A 6,763-nucleotide genomic window follows, 5' to 3' on the forward strand; every position below is an offset into this window, starting at 1 on the left:
CGATAAAAAAATATTAATCCAAGATCCAGAAATCGTCACAGAAAGTTCCGTTGATGAAATTCAGCACTAGTCATTTGTGAAGTACAAGTGCATCATAGTCAAATAACTTGCATCATATTCAGAGAAGATGTGTGTAGATCTAAAAGGATGTGCGTTCCTTCACATAACATGGGCAATTGAGGTTAAAGTCAACATGGTTCATTCAGATAACAGTTTCTTCAATGTTTCACTTACAATATTCATTCAGATTTAGATCTCCCCAAAATTACCTAAATCAGAAGTTAAAATTGTTTCAGCCATGACCAGAAAATGAGCTCAAAATGTCCATCAGAGATTTAGTCAACTTTCAGAAGATTGAAACTCAGTGCACGAGCACAATCATCACGATTTCAGAAGTTAAAAGTGTTTTCGAATATTGTAAATATCAAAGTTCGGTTAGGTGAGTTGCAAAGTCCTGTACAAACAATTAGATGTAAGCGTTCTGAAAAAACAAAAACAATTAGATCTACAATTTAGCATCCAGTCTCGTGAACATAAAAGAGAGAAGTTTAGACAAAAAAAGCTATAACTCTCCTGGTTTAGCGTCTGCAAAATTTCGCCATGGTCCGTGGATGTGCTTTTGTCTGCACTAAAAACATGGGTCAAATAATTTTTATATCACAACAACAATCTCTCTAAAAACATCGCAAAAACATCTCTCTAAAAAGGTACAAAACAAGGAGGTTATGTTTGTAGCAACAAAGCAAGAAGAGGGAAGCTCGGCAACACCGCAACATAATCAAAATTCAGGTGTAAGAATCTATCCATCTAATTCTACTAGGCATCCATCTAATTCAGGTGTGGGAATCCAACCATCTAATTCTACTGGTTACTCCAGGATCACAGATCATCAAAAACATTGCAAGAAGGATGTGCCGCGCGGGGGAAGAGAACTGCAGTAAGCTCACCGCAGGGCCAACTTCTATTTCAACAACGTCGATGCGGATGGATTCCATTGCGGTTTGCATTCCCAGTGGCAATCTCTCCTTGCCACAGCTGCTCCTCCTCCCCACCACGACCAGCTCACCTCCTCCCCACCACGCCGTATCCAGCCAACATGCAGATCGAGGCCGAAGGCCATTGACGGCGGCGACGAACACCATGGTGAAACGGCGCTGTCTACACGCGTGTTGGCTGTCTACACCATGGTGGAACATCGTCCAGCTCGCCTCGGGCTAGCTGCCTCATCCATCGGTCCACCAGGACTGTGACGGGGAGTCCATGGTGTCTTGTGGATCCCACGCTCGCCGACTTGGTGGTGTCCGTCGCAAGGGACTAGACGAACACCATGGATGGGCTGCAACCGCGCCCTCGAAGCCGACAGTCACGCGGCTCTCGACGGAGGTGACAGACGAGGAGAAGGAGCACGTCGGCGAGTGCTCCTGCCCGTCGAGAACTCCGGCCTCCCCACGCAGATCTCGGTGGAGGTTGTCGCCGCTCCCGGTGGAGGAGGCTGGATCCGGTCCGTCGGGCTCATCTCCGTGAGGATGGTGGGGCCTCGCGTGGTGGCTTTGGTGCTCCAGAAGACTGGAGGTGGAGGAAGCGGACTGACATCCGGTGCCTTGACACACACAAGGCACGGATGAACAGTATTGTGCCTTGAGGGCATCTCCTGACCGTTGGATCTACAAGCAACGGTCCGATGAACATCGAGAAGTCTGCTACAGTGCATCGCTACAGGAAGTCTGCTACAGGACAATCGCTACATGACTAACACATTGTAGCGCGGAGTACTGTTCACTGAAATCTGGAACCTTGATTTCCGATCTAGCGGCTGAAAGCTCAAGGCATTGCACTATTCACATGTGCCTTTTGTGTGTCAAGGCACCGGATCTCAGTCCGGAGGAAGCAGGCAGAGGAGGAAGAGATAGACAGAGTAAAGGATGGGGTGCGCAACAACTGTGGTCTCGATCGTGGAATCCGTTCCGAGAAAATATTCCGTTGCGGGCTGAGGTTCCACTTGGTAGCGCTCGTGACCCCCTCCTGCACGCTGGTACGCTGCCAGCCTTCCACTCTGACCGAGCCAGGAAAGACTGCACCGTGGCAGAAGAAAACCAGGCGGGAGGCGCGCAGAAAATCAAAGAATCCCGCCACACTTTTAGGCCAGCAAATCTGAGCACGGATCTCAGCGTGCGCGTGGACGCGTGCGATGGTTGTGACCACAGTACGTTTTGATATCCACAATTTCACACACACATATATATATAGAGAGGATGGATTTGCTATCCACACTAGCTAGAGGGGTGGCTATCGGAACCGTTCATGGGCGCTGAGATCCGCACCTTTGGGTGGATAAGATTCTGCTTTTATGATTTGTTGAATTTCGCCAGGACACAAGAGGAAAGCCTGGCCGAACCTTTTGAAAGGCGTAGTCCCGGAATGGCAAGCTAGGGCGTGACTTTTCAGGCGTATACGGATCCAAGGCTGCTGTACCTTTCTAACCGGGCAGTGCGCGCCAGGAGCTACTTTGGGCAAATTTCTGCATTAGCTGGTGGAGTCATTTACTAAAAGTTCTGAGCTGCATTGTGCTGGCCGGGGCCAGTGGCGTAGCTAGGGGGTGGCCAGGGTGGTCCATGGACCACCCTGGAATTTCCCCATAGCTTGTATATAGTGTAGTAAAAAAATATTTTTTAAAAAATAAATAAACTTATGAAAATATTTCTATTAATGGACCACCCTGGCTTATTGGGCTGGCTACGCTACTGGCCGGGGCATGCAAAACTTGCTATTTTCGTCTAGCTAAATGAACGCGGTTCGGCACCGTTTGGACAGTAAATGAACTGCTGTTTGATGAACTCGTTTTTGCAGCCGGAAAGGCCAGTGGAAAGCAGCCAAAAGTGTGAACAGAGTTAATGTCGTTCCACCGTCTCGGTCACTAACGCCACCGTCCACCTGCATGTAATTACCGCAAGATTTCATCTGTGTGCGCCTCCCGGCTGCTGGTGCACTAAAGAAATTTCATACTCCTATCTGTGCTTGTGGTTGTGACGCACAAAAACTTCTAACCAAATAGCGACCTCCTCTTGCGTGAGTTCATCTTCGTGCATCGGACGCCGAGTCCGGCATTAGCCATAGGGTCTGGATTGGCACCTCCACAGTAGGAGGCGCCCATGCCTCCATGCCCAGCCAGTCCAGGTGGACCGGGGGGGCACAACCCCGTGGCTACCGGCGGCAGCCGCCGAACATGGACTCACGAAGCCATGCGTGTGGCCTCTGGCACCAATCTGTCAGACAAAGCAGCGATGGCCCGACCACCGCCACCAACCACCGTACCCACGAGAAGAGGGACCCCATGGCTCGTGGGAACCACCCGGAACGAGCCCACCATCGCCTACCCAGAGCCGAAGCTCCGACCTGCCCCGGGTCCCAAGCTTGTCCCCCCCGAGCACGAGCCCCGTGTCCCTACCATCTTTGTATCCTTAACCTAGATGGATGATGTTGTTAGTTTTTTTAGATAAAATGATGTTGTTAGTTGACGGCCCGTGTTGCGTGGTGTTGCCCCTAGCTTTGGTCGAAAATTTGTCTTCTTAAAGTAGATGAAACATGTTTCACTGCTTCCCTGTGCTGCGTAGTGTTGTTGATTTTGCTGATCCACTTGTATGTGTGCAACAGACGCGGTTCGCTATCGGCTAGTGCAACCAAAACGCCAGAAATGCCTTTAATTGTCAAAGGTAAGGTTCAGAATACACATATGTGTGTCATTGATACCGACACAATACCTAATTCGAGCCCGCGTGGTGACCTCTGTCTTATGTACGTGGCGTTCAGACGCGTGCCCTGGTTTGATGGCTTCCGTTTAACTAATGGCGTGCCCTTGCACGTTATCAGACCATAGCAGCATACATCATGTCGTATCCATGACGATGAATAACGCTGGCCTGGGCAGGGCTGGCCGGCGCAGGACTGGTACCTTTGCACAACGATTAGGATATGGAATCGTGCAGGTCATCTAAATTAGGGGAAAACATAGATTACAACATATTATTAGTGGAAAATGGCCCAGTTCTGAGCCCATAGAACCTGCATCAAATGGGCTATGGCTGCTATCAACACAGATGGAGTCCCACGAAGGCAACAAGGCCTAAATGTCTCGAATGAAAAAAACTGTAGCATGGCGCTGCTTGCAGATTTATTGGGACATGCTCTTGGTTTGGGATTGAGCTATCATGCAACTCCATAAGTACTCCCTCCGTAAACTAATATAAAAACATTTAGAATACTAAAATAGTGATTTAAACGCTCTTACATTAGTTTACAAAGGGAGTATGCAAGTATGTTAATATGCGAGCAGTCAACACGACGCACTTGAAATTACAGTTGGTGCATGTGTGCCAGGTTACTCTGAACCGAATTTAAAAAAAAGGTTGTTCTAGCGTGTTGGTATTGTGGTGCTGCGATACATGTTTGACTCTAGAGCTTAAGAGTATTGCAACACACTCAAATAACTTTGCTAGCCGATTCTGGCATGCCGATGGGATTCTGGTGTATATGGTAGCCACACTAGCCGTGCATCTCACGGTACAGCAAAACGGGGCCATGGTGGAGAAGCTGCGTGTGCACCGCTTTTTTTTATTACCATTCTTCTACACATATTTCACTTCTGATGTAATGTCTCAGACCTAGCCCATTAAAAAACATTATGAGCGTGACTGAGGCCAGCACGGACAGAAACGTACATGCGAAAATGGCCTGCTAAAACGAGATGCTACAAAAGAATAAAACGTCAGGGAGAAAACGTAAGGTTTGGAAAAGTTCAAACCTTCTGCAGACAGTTCCCAAAATTCATTCTGGAACCTTCGAGCTAGATGCAGGGTGGTCCTTGCCCTAGTGTTGCGCACTACTATTCACATGCAGCAAGTGTGGTCCTTCTTCCTCTATAAGAGGAAATAACAATCAAATGACTTATAAGACGAAAATGCAAACAAGGTAAGGAAAGGGGACCAGATCCCAACACGAGTATGCGCTCATGATTGCAACCACCCCAGTGAAGTTTCATAGGTTTTCTTTTTCCTATATATATATATATATTAGTTAGGCTTCAAGTGCGTACTTGTTAGTTAAACCTATGTATAAATTTTGACACTAAATACGACTAGTAAGTAGTACAGTAGCAGTATTAGTATACGTCGGTCAAATTATTCATCATGTCCACACATTGAATTGACGTGACAACACGCTGCGCGTGAGGTGACACAAGAATCCCGGCGGCGTGTTCGGGTATTCTGGACTTCAAATTTGGAGTACCACTTATCTGTCAAAATCTTTCACCATTCACTTAAAACAGTCAATTGATCATACATTGAGTATCATATAACTGGAATTACCGATGCAAGTCGAAGAAGGATTGGCCCGTGCTGCCGGCTGGCGTCAAGTTCGATCCCACAGATCAGGAGCTGATCGAGCACCTTGAGGCCAAAGTGAGTGCTGACAGCGTGAGATTTCAGTCTCTCATCGGTTTGTTCATACCAACCATCGACAGCGAGCACGGCATATGTTACACCCAACCTGAAAAACTTCCAGGTAAGACACCGATCGGCCGTCTACTTGTACAAACATATTCCTTTGTTTATAGCTCTATTTTTCTTTTTAGACGCAGACCTGGTGAAGCAATTACAATTTGACAGTTAATAAAAAGTGAAACAAGTGACTGCAACATGCCAAAGATGTTATGAAAATGCCAACTATGTACACTAAAACCTGTATTCCACAATACTGCAGGTATCACACTGAGTGGCCTAAGGAAGCATTTCTTCCAGCGCAATTCCAGGGCGTTCAAAAGGGGCGCGTGGACGCGTCGCAAGATACAGTCGGAGTGCGGCATGCACGCGATGTGGCACAAGACCGACAATACATTGCCGGTGATGGTCAACAGCCGGCAGACGGGCAGCAAAAAAGGTTCTGGTGCTGCACACCAACAAAAACTTCGACCAGCAGAGGACCAACTGGGTGATGCACCAGTACCACCTCGGGGACCTGGAGCAAGAGAAGGAGTGGGAGCTGGTCCTCTGCAAGATTTTCTACCAGACGAACACTAGGGCCAGGAGTAAAAAAATTATAAGTTAGTTTGGTATTGGTAGTTGTACTACCTTGTCGTCCGCAAGTTGGATTGTTGTTAACGATATTTTGGTATGAACTTGCATTTGCCTTCAACCATCATGCCGAGGGTCGATGTGGATATAAAGCTGAATCATTTGTTTCGAAACAAATTTTCAGGCACCTAATTTTTATTTGATGGGTAGCATAAGCACCCGCCGTTCGAATTCCCAGTTCTCCAATTTTTTTTCAAAACAAGTGCATGCACTTATTATCACGATAAAAAAACAATATCCGTGTTGCATCCCAATTATTAGTCTGTAGTTGCAGAATTCTCAATAAACACATATATTATTTTTTCAGGTCGAGCAAGTTTCAACTGGGCTGTAGATTGCCCATGGTTGTTTTGTTTTTAACAGGCCCAACCCATAACGACAACGGGGCACAAAGATCCAGCAGATATCTAATGGCCTCTGGCCCACCAACGTTAGTTATATTTTGTCTTACAACATTCGCAGGCAGTTTTTTTACCGAATCAAACACACAACCCAGTTCTATTTTCATCTTGAAACGCATGTCCTACATCCGTTTTTTAATCTCTACCTATAGTTTTACTAGTTCATATACACGTATCATTATATTGAAAATACATAAAATTCCCTTTTCATATTTACATCCTTATTTTTGTTGT

General features: G+C 46.7%; 1 long non-coding RNA gene across 1 annotated transcript; it reads right to left on the reverse strand.

The window, feature by feature from the left end:
• Positions 1 to 387: 387 nt before the first annotated feature.
• On the reverse strand, positions 388 to 1,886 carry LOC123189643 (uncharacterized). Its single transcript, XR_006495921.1, has 2 exons — positions 948 to 1,886; positions 388 to 623 (listed from the first exon to the last, which is right to left on the reverse strand). It is a non-coding gene; the product is annotated as an uncharacterized lncRNA (long non-coding RNA).
• Between the last annotated feature and the right edge of the window lie 4,877 nt (positions 1,887 to 6,763).

This window comes from Triticum aestivum, chromosome 2A (assembly GCF_018294505.1).
Source record: "Triticum aestivum cultivar Chinese Spring chromosome 2A, IWGSC CS RefSeq v2.1, whole genome shotgun sequence".
NCBI classification, from domain to species: domain Eukaryota; kingdom Viridiplantae; phylum Streptophyta; class Magnoliopsida; order Poales; family Poaceae; genus Triticum; species Triticum aestivum.